Source organism: Adiantum capillus-veneris, chromosome 14 (assembly GCF_014529385.1).
Source record: "Adiantum capillus-veneris isolate H3 chromosome 14, ASM1452938v2, whole genome shotgun sequence".
Taxonomy (NCBI): Eukaryota; Viridiplantae; Streptophyta; class Polypodiopsida; order Polypodiales; family Pteridaceae; genus Adiantum; species Adiantum capillus-veneris.
This window is the reverse complement of record NC_140944.1, coordinates 65,385,326-65,408,592: the sequence shown is the minus strand read 5'-3', so window position 1 is coordinate 65,408,592 and position 23,267 is coordinate 65,385,326. Positions and strand designations below refer to the sequence as shown.

The following is a 23,267-nucleotide window of genomic DNA, read 5'->3' as shown; positions in this document are numbered from 1 at the left end:
CAACCCATACAAAGCCTTCTTACATGTGCACACTTTGTCTTCTTGTCCTTTCTTGACAAAACCGCGAGGCTGCGTTACATAAACTTCCTCAAATATGTCACATTCAAGAAAGCAGTAACAATGTATGATTGATGTACATCCCAACGAAAATGAGCTTCCAATGCACATAGAAAACGCACAGTAGTCATACGACAAGTGGGAGCAAAAGTCTCTTCATAATCTATGCCTTTTTGTTGTGCATAACCCTTTGCAACAAGTTGAGCCTTCTGGCGATCAATCTCACCATCCGCCTTGCGTTTCAACTTGTAAACCCGCTTTGTACAATGGCCTTTTTGCCAAGAGGCAAATCACATAAAGTCCACATGTCATTTTCTATAAGTGCATCATATTCTGGTTGCATGGCAGCCATCCAATTTTTTGAATTCTATGCTTCCTCAAAAGACAGAGGTTCCTCAACATCATGTAAGCTAGACACAGTCAAAGCATAACAATCTGATGCATAAGATGCATGTCCAGAGCCTGAACAAGTACGACTAGACAAAGGTGCATCCAATTTATTGTCACGCAATGTATGCACCAGTCATTTTGGCATACCTCTAGCCTGCTCATTTTTAGCCCTTTCCTCATCAAGTACATCATGTACACCTGCATCAGTAATAGGCTGATCTGTAACATTTTTGAAAACCCCCATAGGCTGTACATTTGCCTCATTGGAATTTACATTCGAACTTCCACCACTGAAAAGAGGCAACAAAGTGTCATAAATGTCCTGTGAGCTTACATTACTATCTCTAATACATGACAACAAGGGTTGAACAGAATCTTTCATAAACTCTACATCCCGTGAAACCAAAATATGCTTTGTTTACGGATGATACAACCTGTAACCTTTGCTTTCGACACTATAACCAACAAAAATACATTTGACAACCTTATCATCCAATTTTTTGTGTCACCAAAGCATATGCCAAACACCCAAAAACACACATGTGCTCAAAAGAAGGCTTTCTATCATGCCATGTTTCATATGGAGTAATAGACTGCAAAGCTTTCGTAGGATACCTGTTAAGTACATAAGTGGCACACATGATGGCCTCAAGCCAAAAAGAATGTGGCTAAGCTTGACTTTTGATCATACATCGTGCCATTTCCGTAAGTGACTTGTTTTTCCTCTCAGCAACACCATTTTGCTGAGGTGTATAAGGCACTGTATATTGGTGTTTTATCCCATGACTAGCCAAAAATCATTAAATTCATGATGTTGGGGTATAAAGCCCAATGTGGTCGCCCAGGTAAGTGGGCGGGCCGCCAAGTATGTACACATATTCTTTTGTAAAAACCTAATAAGAACTCACTATGCTTTGTACATTACAACAGAGCGAGTTCACCATATCGTCGTGCTCTTCTTCTCGCACTCTCTCTCGCGTCGCACTTCCGCTCATACTCCTTCAACTGGTATTAGAGCTCAGATCGAGGCTCGGGGCAGCATTTGCAGGTAGCCAGAGTCACCTGCTCATATTGGAGTGAGATTTGACAGGCGAAGACACGGCCCCAAATCTTGTGGGATAGCCCGAAGGGCTAGGTGTTCTTAGAATTTCATTATGAGGTCATCTCGGCCACCATTCGGCTTCAACAAAGTTCTATGCAGGCCATTTTCGACTACGTGGTCTCGGCGAGTGCATATCCGACTCTGCAAATTTGGGGTTTTCGGTCTACGACTGCAGGTGTTGAGGATATCTGCACCCTTCTAGAGTGCTGATTTGTGGATGTCTACACAACGAAGGACGGCTCACAATTCTTGGAGGCGTGTCACATACGACACGGACGCACCTACACACAGACTGTAGGCGACATCCACTAGTTCATCAGGTAGCTTGTGTTTGCTGCTTGATATTCCAGATTTCATCCTGACATTGCAGGTACTTCCACATGGGATGTATTGTCAGAGATGATGTATGTCTGTTGAGGGTTTGCTGGCTGTGAGTCACGCAGCAAACAACCGCCGCAGCGGTTACAGCATACAGTGGGAAATTTGTGGATGTATGACTTTGTGGGAAGTCTATGTATTGTCAGATTTACTACAGCCTTTGTTGAGGGTCGAGTGAGGTTTTATTGAGCTGGGGGATTCTCGAATGTTGAGATCCTTTCGGTGATACAGGTCTTGGAGCGATCCATCGAGAACCCTTAGATAGGCAGCTAGGATGTATTGACTGTGAGTTAGACAGTTGGGATTGCATCTTTGCTTTACTGCCGTTGAGGCATTGTCGCAGTCTATGCTTACAGGACAGTGAGAGACAGTACAGGTGCAGGACAGTTTACCCACAACTTACAGTGTTAGAGAGATAGTGGTTTTTTGAGCTGTTTTTGGTCTGTTTTTGAGTACACCAGAGCCATTTTGCAAAGGAGACTCTGCCAAAATTTCTGCAGAATCTGAAGCTTTCTTGGTTCATTTGACAGGTTGATATTGGTTCAGAGGTCAGTTTACAGGGGAAACTCTGCCGAATTTTTCCCAGGAAAGTAAACTACTGTGAAGCGTAGCTATGGCTGGATCACAGGACACTGCTCTTTACAATATCAAGAAACTGGATGGAACCACTTTCCCATTGTGGAAGAAGCAGATTTGGCACGTGTTGGTACAAAAGAAGGAGATAAAACCTATAAAGCTGAAGGGGATAAAACCAGAAGATATGGACGAAGATGAATGGAGCGAAATGGATGAATTGGCACTTTCTACCATTATGCTGACTTTGGCAGAGAGCGTTTACTTCAATGTAGCAGACGAGATGTCGGCTTATGAAGCATGGTTAAAGCTGAGTGATCTTTATGAGAAGCAGAGTGCAGCTTCACAGGTATATTGGCTTAAGAAGCTTGTTGACTTGAAGATGAAAGAAGGGACACCTATGTCCAATCATCTGAATGAATTCAACACAATCTATAGTCAGTTGTCAGCTCAAGGTGTCAAGTTTGATGAACCTGTTAGAGCTATGTTCCTGTTGATCACATTGCCGGAAAGTTGGGACACTTTTCGCACAGCTTTGAGTAATTCTGCACCTCCAGATGGTTTGAACATACCAGGTGTAGAAGGAAGTCTGCTTACTGAAGAAACCAATAGAAAGACAATGGACAAAGGCAAAGGAACAGCCTTAGTTGTCAAGGGAAGGACCAAAGAAAAGTACAAAGGTGGAAAGAGGAATCAGTCTCGTAGTCTCGTAGCAAGTCCCGCAGTGCTAAAGGCAAGAGTGACATAGAATGCTACCATTGTGGCAAGAAGGGTCACATGAAAAGAGACTGCAGAGAATGGAAAGCAGAAAAAGGCAAAGAGAAAGCTGAAGACCATGGTGAGAAGAACAAGTCCTCATTGAAGATTCAAGAAATAAATGTGACAAACACTGTTGCAGAGGATGACAGTCTAGTGTCAGGAGACATCTACTTCTTGAAGAATACAATGGACTCAGCTCTTCTTACATCATCTGATGGAAATGCACTGAGTGACTGGATTATAGACTCAGGGGCATCACTTCATGTGTCTCCAAACAAGGACTGGTTTACCCCTTATGTGACCACTAAAGATCATGTTCGGCTAGGCAATGGGCAGACATGTGAGATCTTAGGTGTTGGAGATGTTCAATTGAAGTTTCAGAATGGCTCTTCTTTCACGCTGAAGAATGTGAGACATGTTCCCGCAATTACAAAGAGCTTGATCAGCACATGTTTACTTGATGAAAGAGAGGGTTGAGGAGATTAGAAGAGTTGTCTTCCAAGAAGATGGACCTGCGCGTGCAAGACAAAATGTCAGGGCTCAAGAGGAGCAAGGACAGGATAGATTGGAACCACAGGTTGTGGCTGAGCCTGAGCCACCTATTTTGCGTAGATCTGGACGTATCACGCGACCTCCTGATCGGTGTGTTCCATCTATGAACTATGTCATGCTGACTGATTGCAATGAGCCTTCATGTTACAAGGAAGCAGTGCAAATGAAGGACTCCGGGAATTGGCAATTGGCCATGCATTCAGAGATGACATCTCTGCATAAAAACCAGACATGGAAGCTAGTTAAATTACCACAGGGCAAAAAGGCTCTACCTTGTAAATGGGTTTACAGGTATAAGATCACCGCTCATGATAGTCAGCCAAAGTACAAAGCAAGGCTTGTTGCCAAGGGCTTTAAGCAAGAACAAGGCATTGACTTTGATGAATTCTTCTCACCGGTGGTCAAGATGACTACATTGAGATGCTTTCTTGCATTGGTTGCCATATTAGATTTGGTGTTGCACCAAATGGATGTCAAGACAGCGTTCTTGCATGGTGATCTAGATGTGGAAATTTACATGCAGCAGCCAGAAGGGTTTGTTGACAATTGCAAGGAAGATTTGGTATGCCAGTTGTTAAAGAGTCTTTATGGCTTAGAACAATCACCGAGGGCATGGTACCATAAGTTCCACAAGTTTATGCTTTCTCAAGGCTACAAACGTAGTGAGTTCGATCACTGTCTATATACAAATAAGGCTAAGGATGGCAGTTGGCTGATCCTTATTTTGTATGTGGATGACATGTTGATTGCTGGCAAGCACTTGGAAGAAATTTCAGCTTTGAAGTCAAAGATGGCAAAATCGTTTGACATGAAAGACATGGGTGAGGCAAGTCATATACTTGGTATGCGCATTGAGAGAGACAGATCAAAGAAGTTGATTTGGTTATCTCAAACAGATTATATTGACAAGGTTTTGCAACGTTTCAATATGGAGAAGGGAAAGGCATTGAGTGTTCCATTGCCACCATATGTGAAACTTAGCAAACAAGATTGTCCTGTGTCTGAGGAAGAACAGACTGAAATGGATAAGATTCCATATGCGTATGCTGTGGGTAGTTTAATGTATGCAATGATTGCTACTCGCCCAGACATTGCATTTGCAGTGGGAGTAGTAAGTCGATACATGTCAAACCCAGGCAAGAAACATTGGGAGGCAGTGAAAGGAATATTGAGATACCTGAAAGCTACAAAGAGTATGCGTATATGCTATGGGAATCAGGAGCTAAGTGTAAAGGGTTTTACAGACTCAGATTATGCAGGTGACTTAGACAACCGAAGGTCTACGTCAGGAATGTCTTTACATTGGCTGGTGGAGCAGTATCATGGCGTTCTAGATTACAAGATTGTGTTACTCAATCTACTACAGAGGCTGAATATGTTGCAGCATCAGAGGCATGCAAAGAATCAATTTGGCTTAATCGACTAGTAACAAATTTGGGAATCAAAGAAGAGATGCCTGTGTTATATTGTGATAGTCAAAGTGCTATACAATTGGCTCGCAATCCAGTTTATCACTCAAAGACAAAGCATGTGGATGTGAAGTATCATTTCATCAGGGAAATGCTCGAGGATAAGCAACTTCAGCTTGTCAAAGTTCACACCACAGAAAATCCTGCTGATCTACTTACAAAAGGACTTCCCTCAGAGAGCTTTGCGCATTTTCGCAAGCAGTTAGGTGTAGGGTAGTACATCACTTCTCTACATCTCTTGTATATTAGCTTGTATAGTAGCTTCTCTCACACTTAAAGTACCACATTGGACTTCAAGTGGGAGGTTGTTGGGGTATAAAGCCCAATGTGGTCACCCAGGTAAGTGGGCGGGCCGCCAGGTATGTACACATATTCTTTTGTAAAAACCTAATAAGAACTCACTATGCTCTGTACATTACAACAGAGCGAGTTCACCATATCGTCGTGCTCTTCTTCTCGCACTCTCTCTCGCGTCGCACTTCCGCTCGTACTCCTTCACATGAGACATATACTCCCCCCCTCGATTGGAACGGAGGGTGCCCATTGTAAATTTTGATACATTTTCAGCCATAGCCATAAATTGTTTGAAGCACATAAAAACTGTGGACTTCGCTTTAAGCGGAAATACCCATGCATGCTTGGAGTAATCATCAATGAAAGTCACGAAGTAAAGGTAATTGCCCAAGGACGGAGTTTTCATGGGCCCACAAACATCACTATGCACAAGCTGCAACCTGCATGTGGCCCTAACTGAACCATCCTTTGGAAACTTTGAACGTTGCATCTTACCCAAAATACAGCCTTCACAAACATGTTTGACAAGTGCTTCAAGAGGCGGCAAAGAAGCAACCATATCAGATTTCTGCAAACGCAGCATACTGGCAAAATTCAAATGACCAAAACATGCATGCCAAAGTTTTGCATATGAAATAGCCCTTGAATCTGCAACTGCATTTGCAAAATTTTGTCCACACTTCTCATACAAAGTGAGCTTATACATCCCATGGTACAAAAGGCCAAATGCAACAATTTCATCACCAAAACTGAGATGTGAATTGTACATCTGTCATCCACAAATTTGACTACAAGTCCAAGTCTAGCAAGTGCAGATACAGACAAAAGATTCTTCTTGATCCCAAGTACATAAAGTGCATCAAAAAGTGTGAAAGAACTGCCATTAGTAGAAGTAAGCACAATCTTTCCAGCCCCCTAAACCGGATAAGAGGCATTGTTGGCACAAGTGACTGAATTCCCATGAGGGACAGACTTGAGAGAGGTGAATAATTCACGGCGTGAGGTAATGTGCTTTGTAGCACCACTTTCGAAATACCACACATGTGAATCTGCAGCAACTGACATGCATGCATCATGGACAGCAAGATTGTAAGTGCACTCTGCACTAAAAGCCCATTGTGCATCAACTTCAGCATCACAGTCTCTTTTCACAAAAGACTCAACAATGGCTGCATTTGTAGTGAAACTAGCATTTGCAATGGAACCACCCTCTTTCTTCTTAGCCTCTTTGGCCTTCAACTTAGGACACTGCTTGATCAAGTGATCGTTAGCTTTATAATAAGGGCAACGCATCTTCTTTTTGCCCTTATCACCAGAATTTCCAGACGAATTGCTGCCAACAGAAGCATTAGGAACAAGTGATTTTCCACTCGCAAAAGAACCATAAGAAGTGGCTGCATTGCTGTTTCTACCCTTTCTTTGAGAAGCAATAAAAGCCTGTTCAATTGCACGCTGTCTAGTCCGTTTTTTTCTAGAAAGTGAGTCTTGCAACAGCAATGTGCACAATGCATCAAACTTGACAACTTCAGGTTTTCTTAGGTCATAAGTCTCCAAGTACTAGCAAAAGTCTGGTAAGAATTTGGTAAGGCATCATAAAAAGTCTGCACAAGGGAACTGTCTGAAATGACTTCACCTGCAAAAATAAGTTGCTCATTGATATCCTTGACACCAGCAAGGAAAGTGTCCATATCATCTTCCTCATGCATAATCTTCAACTCCATCTCTTTACGCAGCAATGCAATTTTAGCCACATTGCGACTTGCATAAAGACCAACCAGAATATCCCAAGCTTGTTCTGCAGATTTCGTTGAATGAATGTGAGGAGTAATGGTGCACTTCACAGACAACGCAATCAAAATACATGAGCCTGCGTATCCTTTACATCCCAACGAGCTTGTTCTGTCGTAGGCAAAACAACTCTAACAGCAGCAATTCTTGCAGCAAGACCTGCCACATGCTCAAGATCACCTACATCCTCAGAACCAGGGCGTACATCAATGCCCTGCACAATATTCCAAACGCCCTTTGACACAAGAACATGTTGCATCATGTAAGCCCACATAGGGTAATTGTCCCCATCCAATCTGTCCTTAGCAGCAAACATCTTGAACACATCTGTGTTGTTGTCATCCATGGAAATGCATGCACCTGATGTGAGAACTGCCCAAAATGAGAAGAAACTGAGTGAGACCAACACGTGCTATATAGCACAACCCGCAGTAGATTGTATGAGACCTGTTATGCAGTATCTGGCACTGATAGAAATTCTACACAAAATGACAAAATTGCATGTGCAGACCTAGCTGTAGTGGAAACGGAGGCCGAAATAGCCCGAATAAAAACTATGAGCAAACTAGGCTCTATGAACTTACTCGATATTTTTGTCGACCTATGAACACTCACCAAAGCTCACTAAAATCAGAGAAAGTGAGCAGGCGTGTGTTGGAGCTGGTTGGCGACTAAGCCCTAGAGGACGCAACCTACTCTGATACCAATTGTTGAAATTAGGGTTGCAGGAAAACACACACAACTTGGAGAAGATGAAGGAAGCTCAAGGCACACAATAGAGAGTGTATTACTTAGTGTGCAATGGAAAGATAGATAGCCCTAGAGTGATTGGCGTACATACAATGCACGGGGGGGAAAAACCTCCTAAAGAGGGGAAAAATGCCCCGACGGTCCTAGTGTGTTCACACACATCACTACCACATGTATATCGTAACAATATATTTTATGTACATTTTATTATTCAAGTCCTCTTTTATGGGCTTTGGCCATTTATGACCGTCCGGCAAGTTTATACTCACTTTGACCATTCAAGAAATCTATAAAGTAAATACGTGCAAGAGGAAAATGGTCACTCTTGCACGGGGGGAGATCGCACCCAGTGTCGTTGTTCTTCTCTCCTCTCTCTCCTCTCTCGCCATAGGAGGTGCGCCTGCACGTACTTTCTCAATCTATCTCGCTCTCTGTCTCTCTGTGTTTGTGTTGAGCTCGATTATGGATTTGTGTGAGTCGTCAGGTATGTAGATTTGTTCGTTTATGGCTTGCAGTGTGCTATTTTGGGTATTTTGCAGGGCCACCGTGTTCTCCGATTGTAGCAGGCTCCACATGGGCCTTCCCCTTCAAATGAGAGGGAATGCCCCTGTAGCAGCCAGGGCCTCCCTGTACACAAACTAGAGGGAGACATAGGGAACGCTCGGCTCCACACCCCAGGTCATTGGTCTGGTTCCAAAATCGCAGGCCAAGGCAGCATGGCGATAGTGGTTCTGATAATGTAGATAATTGTCAGAGACAAAAAAAATCTCCCTGTCCAGCTATCATATTCCACCTTCTTCTATGCACCCCTTCCCCCCAATGCACCACATAATCCCCTCCATGTCATGGCCTGGCTGCTGCCTGCGACTCTTCTTTTCCTTTAGTTCCCAAAGGGTATCTCTTGAGATACCCTCTAACAAAGTGCGAATGCAAAATTTACAGACTTATTTTACTACACCTATTGATCTACATTACTAAAAGTCAATTAATTTGTTAATGAGATTCCAAAGTAAGAGAAGGGCTCCTGTCACTATCATGGCCTCTGCACAAACCCTTGTCCTCACCATTGCTGCCTATGCAAAAAGCTCGCTCCCTTTCTCTCTCTGCCTACCACCTCCTTCCCTACCTTTGCTATTTGGTCAGAGCACACACAGTTGAGCCCCTTTGCTACTCCTCGTGGTGCAAGATTATCGTTGAGCTTGAGTTCCTGGGCTGCCTTCGCGCGATGTAGGAGCACTCTCTTCCTCTATCTTTCCCATTACAACTAGGGCCATCACTCCCTGCAAGTCTTTAACCCTCCTTCTCTCTCTCTCTCTCTCTCTCTCTCTCTCTCTCTCTCTCTCTCTCTCTCTCTCTCTCTCTCTGATGTATGCAGTGGGCTTGAAAAATTGGCCACTCGCAAAGCCGGAGATCTTCAAGGTATCAAGCCGGAGATGATCAAATGGACGGGAGATTTTACCCATGAGTGGATGTGTGATATGTTCAAACTTGCACTTCAACATGGTATGCCTTATGATTGGAGTACTAATTGAGTTAAGCCTTTGCACAAAGGAGGGGATGTAAAGAATGTAAACAACTATCGGACTATAATGATTGGGTCTCTTATGGCAAAGTTGTTTGGGTGCATAATGGAGATGAAATTGAGTGATTGGGCTGACCTTCTCTTTTTCCCTGCTAATAATATGGAACGTTTTTGTTGGGTCTATAAATGTTGCATTTCCAACTTTGAAGTGGCGGCTATTGTTTCAAAAAGTGAAAGAGCCTTGATTTGTTTATTTAGACCATTGTCCATCAGATGTGATTTGTTAACTAATGTGTGTAAACAACACAAAGAATATAATCACCCAGCCTATAGAAACCAACAATTTCAAGAGCCACGAGACATGGACAAGCTTTGTTTCTATCGATACAAAATTTGTATTGCTGCTAACATCAATTTGTATTGCAACCCGAAATTCAAAACATCTTGCATAAATTGTAGACTTGACCAACTGATAAAAATGAATAGTAAGGCTCCTTGAACATCCCTGTTATATAATGCATGCCATGGAACTCCATCTCCATTGAAGGAAAGAGTTATTATGGCATGAAGCATGAGAAAAAGTCCAATCCACAAACGATCAAGGTGCAAAAGAGTTTCGAAAGGACGGTTGCTCAACAATAACTATCTTACCCACTCTCTATCGGTCCAAATATACACCTAATCCCCTGTTTTCCTTTTTTGGAGTTAGAAGCTAACCACAAGAGATCATGTTTAGTGGCCATGATAGCTCTCTGAAGCCCAAAAGTACTGATTCATAATTTCGGCATGCAGACACAAGAGGCGGTGGAGGTGGCAATGGCACCAAGGCTATAAATGTCACCCTCTTTGCTAACAATATTCTATTATAGTTGAAAAAGAATGCACCTATAATATTATTGAGAAACATAAATCCCCAAAGAGGTCCATAACGTGCATGATTTGCAAACATTTCTTCAAAAGAGTTCTTGAAGTTGAAATCGTTACATGAACTCACATTGGAGATAAAGTTTTTTTGCCAAGAATAACCTTCATTCCAAATTCAATAACTTTATCATTTGAAATAAGACGAAGGCAATTTTGTATAAAAATTGCTTTTGCAATGACAATATATATTTATCAGCACCAATATTTAGTTATGGACAACTATATGTTGCGTTATCAAGGGCAAATTCTTCAAAATTTGCTTATACAAAAAAGCACACAAACAATGTTGTCTATGAAGAAATATTGGAATCTATACTATTATAATGGAGGAAGGGATTCTGGCCACTCCCCTCGGACACATGGTAGAACATGCTTGCTCCGGCCACTTCAGGCAAGTGTGCCTTGCGCGAACGGAGAGAGAGAGAGAGAGAGAGAGAGAGAGAGAGAGAGAGAGAGAGAGAGAGAGAGAGAGAGAGATGTCACTGACATTATTCCTTGAAAGGGGTTGAAGCCTGAAGGAAAAGGCAGGCTGCAAGCAGCCTTGCACTGTGCATGACTCAGCGGCATAAGGATGCAGGCTTGACAACACGGTACAATGTGTCAGTGAGTTTGTGTATGTGTGTGTGGACTTTTGAGTGTTCAGTCGTAGTTAATTTGAGAGATTACAAAGGCGCATGTAGGTGATTAACATTGGACTCTGAGAGAGAGAGAGAGAGAGAGAGAGAGAGAGAGAGAGAGAGAGAGAGAGAGAGAGAGAGAGAGAGAGAGAGACTGCTCATGCTGAGCTTACGTGGACCAACTAGTTGAAGCGCTTCATGATATGTAGTTCACACTGCACATTATCTAAGCTATGGGATGCTCACACCCAAGCACCACGTTCTATGTTCCAGCCTGTTTCAGCCGCTCAAGGGGGGAAACCCGCTTGAAGGACCAATCAAGCAGCGACCTGCATATGAGCACTTTTTGCAGGCTATGTGTTGTGTAGTGCGAGACTTTTGTTAGGTAATGCTTTAAATTTTGAAGTGGATGGCCACGGTAGAGAAATGAAATGCTATATTAACTTCAAGATTGAGATCAAAATGATATATTAACGTCTTCAAGTGGCCAGAAATGACCTATGAGACACAAACTAGTGAATCTCATACCATGTTTGGGTATAAAACATAGCAAATGAAACTAGAAGTCTACTACCTGGAAGAGAGAGAGAGAGAGAGAGAGAGAGAGAGAGAGAGAGAGAGAGAGAGAGAGAGAGAGAGAGAGAGAGGGGGGGAGAGAGAGAGTCTGCGATAGAAAGATCACGCAAGATAGGAGACAAACTCACTGAGAGAGAGAGAGAGAGAGAGAGAGAGAGAGAGAGAGAATAAGTCTTTCTTTTGTGAGCTCCCTTAAAGATTGTGCTAAGAAGAAGGATTTGTACCAAGGCAGTAGGATGCATGCTGATATTTGTGATAGTTGGTTACTTGATAAGAACACGTACTTACACAACACATTAGTCAACATCTATGTCAAGTGTAGCGCAATCCTCGACGAGCTTCCTATCCGCAATGTTGCCTATGGAGTGTCAGTGGTTGTCCCCGTGTCTAGGCTTATAGGCATTATGTCCAACCATAGTGAGCAACTGCCAAGTGCTCAACAGGTGGTGTGTGCGTGTCTGTGTGTGTATGTGTGTGTGTGTGTGTGTGTGTGTGTGTGTGTGTGAGAGAGAGAGAGAGAGAGAGAGAGGGATATGATTGATACGCGGACATACAGGGACTCGATCATGCAACATAACGTACAGGGGTTCGCAGCCTCGATTATGCATCGTTGGAGCTAAGAAAACGAGGTGAGGGATCACGAGGGCCTGCCAATGAAAGGATTTGTGAAGGTGTTGTCAAGAAGGAGGAAGAGGGGGGCATTGGAATGTGTCAGCTCAATATCGTGCCGTTTCGAATCTCAAAAATGCTGATTGAGTGCAAGGGGAAAAGGAGAAATTTCGACCCAAAATAGAGAAAAATACAAAAAAGTACTCCTAATTTTTAAAGATTTCCTCTTGGCAAACTCAAGGAAAGTAATTTTGCTTGTTTGGAAAAATGATTTTTCTTGAACAGTAATAGTCTCTCTCTCTTTCTCTCATGTGGACACCATGATCTCTCTCTCTCTCTCTCTCTCTCTCTCTCTCTCTCTCTCTCTCTCTCTCTCTCTCTCTCTCTCTCTCTCTCTCTAGCGTGCGCGCACGCGCGGACTCACTCACTCTGAGATACTTTAATCACCCAATTGACTAGTGATCAAGCATTGTTTGATGATTCATTTTTGTTTCTTCAAGCCAACATGACCAACCTTTACAAGGGGATGGCTTCATGCTCTGCAGCTTCTTAATCGCAAGACTGTTATTTGAGGACTTGCTTGGCAAGGTCTTGTTGTGCCATTTTTACGTCACTTGGGTATCCTATTGGGGCAGATGTTGCCTATGAACAACTTCTAGATTAGATCTCAAGCTCGAGCCACATTCACAAAAAGTATGTGTCCCAGAAGTCTCAAGCATAGCTATTTATACCCGTAATGGTGCCTTTTCATATCCATTTATGGCGGCCATCTGGCAAATGTGATTAAGTTTGATTGTGATTTACTTTCTTAGTTTGAAGAGGCTTGACAACTCTTATGCAGCGTAGGTTATAAGAAAATAGACTCGATCAATATGGGGTAACTTTGGTTGCATGAAAGCATATTGTCATCCCCAAGAGATTGGAACAGGATCTATTTTGGACCTCCTTGCTCATGGGTGGACCTTGCCTGAACTTTGAAGAAGCCTCATGCCGTATAATTTTGGTTGGTGGCTAGTAAAATATGGGCTCTTATTTCCTCGGTATGGTACAAGCTCAGTGCTCACTAGTCGTACCTTCTCTCGAGAGACTCGTCCGACATGGGCTCCCATCTCCTCGGTATGGCACAAGGTCACTAGTTGCAACTTCTCGCCTCGGTACTGAGTATTTCAAATTGGCAATCATGATCTTATTTCCTTCCCAATTGTCGGGCTTGAATCGTGTACAATGTTTGATTTTGATTCACAATCTGCGGTGATGAGCCATGGTCAACGTATACGAAGAGTTTTGTAGTGACAGGTTTCATCTTTGCTTGATGAAAATGTTCTTACCAAGACACCTCATTACATGCTATTCGCATGGGCATGCCTTACCCGATCCTGGTTACTTTTGTGACTGAGTGCACAGACTAACAAACTCCATATACATGTTTTGTGAGTTGGTCATGCGACCATTTTCTTGATCAAAATTACTGGTTTTGGGGGGGGGGGGGAGAGAGAGAGAGAGAGAGAGAGAGAGAGAGAGAGAGAGAGAGAGAGAGAGAGAGAGAGAGAGAGAGAGAGAGAGAGAGAGAGAGAGAGAATACGGCTGACCTACATAAAAATTAAGAAGAAAAGTCATCAAAAGCAATGAGTTATTGAGAGCAGGCAAGCAGCTCCCAAAGCAAAAACCCTGATGCATGGCTATGGGACAGGGCAGGCACAAAATAATCCTGAAACATTGATGTCAAAAAACATCAAATCAAATAAGCTACTCCATATGCTCTTTCCATATTTCATTGTAGCATCCACAAAAAGGAAATGGTTGTAAAACGGAATTCCATGTACATGATGTGGCCTAAATAAAGACGAGCAAAAAAAAGTAGCCTTGTTTGCCAGATAAATCAATATAAGTGTGGTACGCCGCATCAACACAATTTCTGAAAGCATTCAATTATAGGACGCTTGTTATTACAGTACAGCTAATTGGTGTCAATCACAGAGATCACAAGTTGGCAAAATGATAAGTGTGTCCGTCAAACTTTTGGCCGTTACAAGGAACAATCTCAAAGGGAATTGAGCCTACCTTACATGAGGCGATATTCTTGGCTGCGGGATAAAGGGGAGACCAAAAGAGGGATTCAGCCCCAAGAAGAAAAGAATTATGTCAAAGTTGTTGGAACAGTGTATACAGACGTTCTGTTGAAAGGTCAAAGAATACAGAATTGTGTATGTCACATATCATTGCCAGACTGTATGGACTCGAGTACCTGCACCACTTCAGCCATGCTTGGTCTTTTGGAAGGCATTTGAGACGTGCAAACAAGACCCAATTTCAACACCTGCATAACCTCAAGCTGAGCAGCAGGTCCCAGGTTTGGGTCAATGCAAGTAGGTCCCCGTCCCCGTTCAAGGGCCGATCTCACAACATCACACAATAGAATGCAATCTGCTTCAGCATTTTCATAGGATGTCTGCCAGTTGCAAGCTCTAGCAAGACAACACCAAAACTTTGACAAGCTACTTCTAGAGCCACATATCCCAAAGCTGAATAAAACCTCCGACTTGTAACATAAGTATCAAGCAACACTAGGGAAAGCTTTGAGAGCCCATAGTCAGATAAATGTGGCAGAAAATCATGGTCCCAAAGAATATTTGATGACTTCAAATCCAAATGTAAAACCTGGGGCCTGCAGTCATGATGAAGATATGTAAGACCCCTTGCACTTCCTAAGGCGATATTGCATTCCCTAATATTGGGTTAGTCTCGGGAGAAGGTGGGGTGCTTTCAAAGACCCTGTCTTCTGTCATCTTCCTCAACGCCCTAAAGTTCATCACAAAAATTACCACAACACACAGAGCAACGAATCCAGTGACCATTATGGACGCATCTACAAATAGCCGAACACTGCCATGATCTCTCTCTCTCTCTCTCTCTCTCTCTCTCTCTCTCTCTCTCTCTCTCTCTCTCTCTCTCTCTCTCTCTGGCAATCGACTCATCTGACTCCTGATTCATGCTTTCGAGCTCAGCTCACAAGACCAAGCTCTTGAGCGTGTGCAAAAGATGAGTCTCAGCCTGCGTCACCAACCCTGTAGGAGGAAGTTAAGGCACACAGCCAGCAAGGTGCGGAGCATTGATGATGATGCCATCCAGGTTTTCTTGGCTCGACAGGCAAGCCTGGGACAGGTGTGGGCTGCTCTGATGCTCGGTGGCACCCGCCAGTTGGTGGTTCTCTCTGTTTAAGCTAGTCTCGGTGGCGGTTTGGCGAATCTCTGGTTCTGACGGCCTTTTCTTTGGGTGGAGGCTCCTAAGAGGCCGGTAATGGAGCTCCAAGCTCCCCCTTCTTTCGGCTTGTTGCAGATCTGAAATGGCTCTTGCGGTGATCCTGTTTGGGCAGGGTCTTACCAGATGCAGAGGGTAAGTCTCTGGTGGCAGGGTACTCGTGTCATGAAGTGCACTGTTCAAGACTCGCAGGAGCCTCAAGACGAGCAGAGGTCTAGTCTCTAGACAAGACCTTCTGCTGCTACAGGTGAGGGATGCACCCGAGTGGGGGTTTTGGGGGGGGGGGGGGGGGACTCCTTAGAGTCGTGTGCGATCGCTCTGCGAGTCTACGTTACTGTTGTCCAGCTCACAATGTCGCTCTCAGGCCTCAACAGTCTAAGCACAAACTCGCACGCAGCTCCAAGTAGAATTTCACACGCGGCTATCACGTCGTCTTGCAAAACTACTAGCCGTCCACGTGGACACCATCCGTGAAAGAACGCCCAATGTAGCCCAACACTAAGGCCTTTCCTTAGCAGGCCAAAAATATACATAGCACTGCCAAAGGTAGTGCCGCCGCAGAAGGCAGCACCATTGTACTACTCTTGCGTAAAAGAGTAAGTTTACCTCCTCCCCTTGAATTCTATCACCTCCACATTTTACTTTACCCCCTCGACATAGTCCTTACGTCTCGTTTGTGACACGTATGGCATTTCTGTCTAATATCTGTGCATTATGATCCAAAACTGCACGAGCCATGGCTAGCGCCGTCGACCAGCTCTGGAAGCTTGGTGCGAAGACGAACATCGAAGAGGATGTTTGCTCCCCCTCTTCCGACAGCGAGGTTCGTCTTCCTCCCCTGGAATTTAACCAACAGGGCCTTGTTAATGATATCCTTGTAGAAAGAAGACATTCTGCATCAGAAGGAGCTCAAAAGCGAGAGGTGCGCAAGAAGGATTCCAGCAGAAATAAATCCCTTCAGCTTGGTGAAGACCGTGCTTCCTTTGTAGCCTTATTGAGGGCTTGTGCTAAGAACAAAGATCTCTCCAGAGGCATTATCATTCATGATGATCTCCGCAAGAAAGGATTGGTTGAGAGGTGCACAGATGCTCTCATTTCCATGTATGCAAGTTGTGGTGCCCTCTCTGAAGCTCGGGACTTGCTTGACATTTATAGAAGCAAGAATGCATTCTGTTGGACTGCAGTCGTTACGGAATGTGCACAACAAGGTCTGGGTCAAGACGCTCTTGCGTATTTTGAACAGATGCAGCTTGAGGGCCTTTCCCCAGACTCAGTTACCTTTGCTTGTGTGTTGAAAGCATGTGGAATTGTCAAAGCAATTGAAAAAGGAGAAGACATCCATGACCAGATTGCACAAAAAGGATTAATGGAGAAGGACCTGGTGCTTGGCACTGCTGTAGTGGACATGTATGCCAAATGCAATGCTCTTTCAAAAGCAAGGCAAGTACTTGAGGAGCTTCCCTGTCGTGATGTCACCTCTTGGAATGCATTAATTGGTGGATATTCTCAAGGGGGCCAAGTTGAGAAAGCATTTAGTTGCCTGGAGCAGATGAGACAAGAAGGTATTTCTCCAAATGCTGTATCATTTATTTGCATTTTGAAAGCTTGTGGCAGAATGAAAGCTATCCAAAAGGGTGAAAAAGTATATGGTGAGATTGCTCGCCGGGGTTTGTTAGGACACAATTCTAAGCTCGCCACTGCTTTGGTAGGTATGTATGCCAAATGTGGTGCCCTATCGAAAGCTCAGCAAGTGCTAGAAAGTCTCAGTTCTCGGAATGTTTTCTCCTGGAGTGCATTAATTGCTGGATTTGTCCAAAAAGGTCTAGCTCAGCAAGCACTAAATTGTTATGATCACATGCATGCTGATGGCATATCTTCAGATTCAGTCACCTTTAGTTCCCTCTTGAAGGCATGTGGTGCTGTAGGTGATATTATGCGAGGGGAACAAATACATGATGAAATACAGAAACAAGGTCTGCTAACAGACAATGTTGTGCTTAGTGTTGCTCTCTTAGATATGTATGTAAAGTGTGGTGCTCTCTCAAAAGCACAAGATGTTTTTGATGAGATTTCTTCTCCTAGTGTCGCTGCTTGGAATGCACTTCTTATAGGATATACACAACAGGGCCATGATGAGCGGGCCATGGATTCTTTCAAGCAGATGCAACATGAGGGCATCTCTGCAGATTCTGTGACTTATGCTTGCATTTTGAAAGCGTGTGGCACACTAGGAGATTTGGACAAAGGGAAACAAGTTCATGGTGAAATTTCAAAGCAAGGCTTGCTGGGAAACAGTACAGTGCTCTGCTCTGCCCTTGTGGACATGTACGCCAAGTGCGGTGCTCCTTTAGAGGCACAGAAAGTGTTTGATGAGCTCTCTTCAAGGGATGTGGTGTCTTGGGGTGCACTTATTGCAGGATATGCTCAAGATGGCCAAGGGCATCAAGCACTTGCCTGTTTTGAACGAATGCATCAAGAGGGCTTCTCTCCAGATGCAGTGACCTTTGAAAGCTTGTAGACAATTAAAAGTAATTGACAAAGGGAAACGAATTCATGATGAGATTACCACACAGGAGCTATCAGGGAAGAACATATTCCTTGGAAATGCTTTGGTGGATATGTATGTCAAGTGTGGGGATCTTTCAAAGGCAGTACAAGTGCTTGAGGAGCTCCCTTCTCGGGATGTTGTTTCTTGGAGTACGCTAATGGTAGGATATACTGAGCAGGGCCAACATGAGAAGGCATTGGACTGTTTTCAGCACATGCAAGATGAGGGTATCTTTCCAGATGCATTGACGTAGTCTTGTGTCCTTAGTGCTTGTAGTCACTTAGGCCTAGTGGAAGAGGGCTGTTTGCATTTTGTAAGTATGACTACAAAGTATGGCATAGAGCCAGACAATGAGCACTACACTTGTATGATAGATCTCTTTGGGTGTGCAGGGCATCTTGATAAGGCAGTGAAAGTCATACAGGAAATGCCATCCTCCAATTGTTCTGTGCTTTGGTCTGCCTTACTTTCTGCTTGTTGAAAGTGCCTTTGAACGAGCAGCAAGTAGATGAAAGTAATGCAGCCGCATATGTCCTCATGCTCAACATGTACACAATCGCTTGCATGGAGGAAGATGCAAAGAGGGTGAAACCTTTGCATCAAATCAGCACATAGTCCTTCGGTTCATGTAACTCTCAATGATACTTTATACCTTGGTGGGGATACAAGAACCAGCCGAGAAAATCGCTTTCTAAAAATGTAGATGAAACCGAACAAAGCTACTGACAGCACAGACTTGATACAACCACCAGACTGGAAAGAATAGACAAACTTGCACTGACTCGAGAGGCATAGTTCTTTTTCTGAGATGCATTGGGTCCCAAGATAGGCACCCCCGGCAGTATTTCTTTCTTTACAAGCCCCCAGCAAGATTTTTCCAAATGGTGGAAGTAGGAAAGGTCACGTGGATTGAGGGAGCAAGCATTTTTATCGGTTCTTTAATAGAGTTACATTGGCTTTCTGCACCTCGAGAGACCACATGCTTTATTCGTGTTGCAACTGACACTGTGGCTACTCTTTACAGCTCTTGAGGTTGCACGGGGTTGTCGGTATCTTGCCACATCAGCTTGTGATGCCATTGTCTGTACGCTGCCAGGTCAGCATTCTCAACGCCATCACCTGTATGTTTGGCACATAAACACCCAGAAATCACAATGCCATTTGTGCAGTTTGACACGCCAGCTGTTTCCGTACAGTGGCCCCATCAGCAAATCGGTGACATACCTGTTTGTAAGAAAACAGTCATTTGTTCCTGATTATGCCTATCATTTCAGACATAGCATGGTAGATCCGTGGACACTGTCATGCCCACAATTATCTTACCAGGACAGTACACGTATGGCATATGCATCGCAGAGCTTGCATAATACACACGCACGATGTCACATTGGTAGCATTTGGGCATAGAGACCCTGCCATGGCCTTCCAAGGGCGAGTGCTACACCCAAGTGCAATGCACCTGACTACTAGAGCGTATGAAATAGACTCAAGTCACTTGATAGCCTCTGATGGCAAGGACTGTCAGAAGTGGTGAAGAACTTTCCATACTCTGCTGATGCAATTGACATCAAATACTATCAAACAATTGTGTGCAGCATTTGTGCACTCAAACCATGACTATGGTGTGTCACTGTTCGGTGGCTGGTTGCCAAGCACCATTGATAGTGTGATGTAATTGAGGATAATTGTGCACTCAAGCCTTGGCTATGGCGTGTCATTTTCAGGTGGCTGGAGGGGAAGCACCCATTCCCACGAGACCCCACTATTCGAGAGACGAGAGCAAGGATGAAGCATCCTCTTCGCAACCATTACCTAAACTTCTCCTCAGCAGCTGTCATTTCTCTCCATGAGTGTAGGTATACCTATTGGGTATTATGTGCCCAGCTCTTCCGTCTTGCAAGACTTTGTGACAAGCCGTTGACGTGGAATAACGGAGGAGCAGCACATGAGCAGTAAAGCAAGGAGCCAAGTCTGAGTTCAGTGCGCCCTCAGTACTCACACAGGCAGTGCGCCCGTTAGCACCGTCTCATATGGGCATGGGCAGAAGGGTTTAATGGCCCATTTTAATTTCGGGGAGTGGGGCATCGTGGGCCGTTGATCTTGCGATGCCGCCCGAATTTACCAATCTGTCCGAATTCTCTAAACTGACCCGAATTTACAACACGACAGCTTTATCGTAGAAGAAACACATCTCCCGATACTTTCAACAAGAACGCGCAGGGGGTGGATAAGGTGGCTGGCTTGCAAAGTTGATGGGGGCGCCCGAATTCACATGTTTTGCGCACCTGAATTTACCTATTTTCATGAATTTACAAAAAGCGGATCTGACGGCCAAGATCGTACTCGATTGCTGAAATAGCTATGGCCATTGATCCCCTCCTGCCTTATGCCCTGTGAGATAGTGAGGAGGTCCAACACGCCGCAAAATCCCCCGCAAATAAATACGAGTTGTATGGGGCATGCGGCATACCCTCCGCACTATCGTATGTGGACGTCTAAAGAAAGCTTAAGCACTAATAGCAGGGAAAAATGAGCAGCTCAAATGAATCATCTCTATATATAATCTCTTGTTTTGTTTGCATCTCTAAATGCACTAACACATGTCAGTATTACATGAGAGAGAGAGAGAGAGAGAGAGAGAGAGAAGGAAGAAAAAGGGAGGAGAGGGTAAGGGACGCAGAGGAGAGAAGGGGGGAGAGAGAGAGATATGGGAGGCTAGGGGGATTGACAAGGAGACTATACCAAAGAAAAAAGAGAGAGAGATATGAAGGAAATAGCTATATCACTAGTGTCAGTGTCAGTTATGATCTTTTTTTTTTGGGTTGTCAAGGAAAGATAGACAATAGTTAATAAGAAAAATATTGGAGGCACTAGCGATCGATGTTTCTAGTGTCTCCTTTTAATTCACCCTCAAATTTTGTATATAATTAACCTTCTCTCTGAAAAAACACGTTCTCTCTCTCTCTCTCCATACACTATTTCTACCTCTTGGTTTCAATCTCCCTCCCTTTTACCCTCTCTCCCTACTTATAAATAAGAGGAGGAGAGGATAGAAAGATCATTTGCAGTTGTTTTGAATAGTAGGTATGGTCTATCTCCTTCTCTGTTTATTTTTGTTTCTTCCTCTTCTTTATCTCTCTCTCTTTCCATTTGCCCTCTCCCTCTCCCTCTTTAAGATACTCTCTCTCTTTCTCTCTCTCTCTCTCTCTCTCTCTCTCTCTCTCTCTCTCTCTCTATTGTCACTCCCCGCTCCCTGCTCTTCCCACTCTCTCTATTGTCGCTCCCCGCTCCCTGCTCTTCCCACTACTCACACTCACCCTCCCCTCTCTCATCCCCCATGCAATACACTAGAGCACATGCTTCTTCACCCATCGTTTGTTGCTGCCCGCAAACAATGTAACCTTCCGGCCACCCCCTCTCTCTCTCTCTCTCTCTCTCTCTCTCTCTCTCTCTCCTACCTCATCCCCTTGGTACTACTAGTTATTGAGGAGCCCCTTCCCGCAGTGTGCCTATCATCTCCCTGTTCTTGCTCGTCGTGGCTATTGACACACTTGAGTTGACTTGACGCACTCTCCCTCCTCCTTTCCAACGCATGATATACAAGAACTGGCAAGTTGAAGGATGTGGAATTGAGTAGCAAAGGTCAACATGAGCCTCCCTCTCTCTCTCTCTCTCTCTCTCTCTCTCTCTCCCAACCGCTTCCATCCTCTTTCGGCCCTCTCTCTTTCGTTGTGGCCTTGAATTGGATATTCACAAAAAAATATAAAAATCAAGCACTAGCGATATCACTAGTGCTTGATTTTTTTAAAAGAAAAATTAGCACAAGACAATTTCGTCCACTTGAACATGCAAAGCCACTACCCCAACTGGTATTTAAAAACTGGGTTCCAAGCCGCCACCATTGGCCCTTTCCTCTGCTTTTGCCTTTCCTCCAGCTCTCTCTCTCTCTCTCTCTCTCTCTCCCCAAGCGTTCATCCCAATTCATCCTAACAGCGTTCGATTAGGGAAATGCAGATTTCGGCGTGAAAATTTTGAAAGGAGATTTAGGTGTTCGAATGGCTTCATATCTAGTGTGCAATGAAATTGTATTGAGTATATACGTCAGTATTCACCAAACCTGTTAAAAAAATTGTGTTTTTTGGGTTTTGGATATAAATTTGAAGATTCTTAAGTAGGAGTGACTTCATATCTGGTGTGTTGAGATTTTATAATATGTATATACATCATCACCGATCAAACAAGAAAGAAGTTTTGATTCAACCATTTTACGATAGAATTGATGTTTTTCGACGAAAATGAGTTTTCAATTTCGGTCACAAAACTTTTGATTTTGGTGTTCGAATGGCTTCATATCTAGTTGGGACATTGTGCTATGTATATATCTCAGCATTCACCAAACATGTTAAAAACTTATGACCCGATCACTTTATGATAGAATTAGCTCGTTCTAGCAAAAATCACGTTTTTGGATTTCGGGTATAAATTTGAAGATTTTTAAGTCCAAATGGCTTCATATATGGCGTGTTCAGATTTTATAATATATATATACATCAGCACCCATCAAATAAGAAAGAAGTTTTGATTCAACAATTTTATGACAAAATTGGTAATCATTTAACATGTAAAAATCTTATGACTCGATCATTTTGTGATCACTTTAACATCAAATCATATTTTGACGACGCTCATATTTCAAACTTCAATCATTAGGAATCTTTTCAATAAAGGCGTGGATTTCATTTTGATGTTTAAATCCGGATAAAAAATAACAAAGGTACCGAGTGTACCTCAAAGGCCGATCCAAACAAACAATGTTGCATTGAAGCCTTTATGTTACAATGTATAGTACTAAACAAGATGGTCCAAACATTTATTTTTGTCCTCTCATCCTTTCCTTTTATGTGCCATGGACACCATCTCCTCGAGGACTGCGTGTCAACTCCATTGTGTGCTCTACTTCCCCGTCATTCGCTGTAGAAATTACATTTAAATATTGGTTAGGCATTTATAACGCCGGATGTACAAGTTGTGTGTGTGTGTGTGTGTGTGTGTGTGTGTGAGAGAGAGAGAGAGAGAGAGAGAGAGAGAGAGAGAGAGAGAG

General features: G+C 43.6%; 1 pseudogene; it reads left to right on the top strand.

Annotated features, from left to right (window-relative positions):
* Window positions 1–16,279: 16,279 nt before the first annotated feature.
* On the top strand, window positions 16,280–20,729 carry LOC147442521 (pentatricopeptide repeat-containing protein At5g27110-like; annotated as a pseudogene).
* Window positions 20,730–23,267: the final 2,538 nt, after the last annotated feature.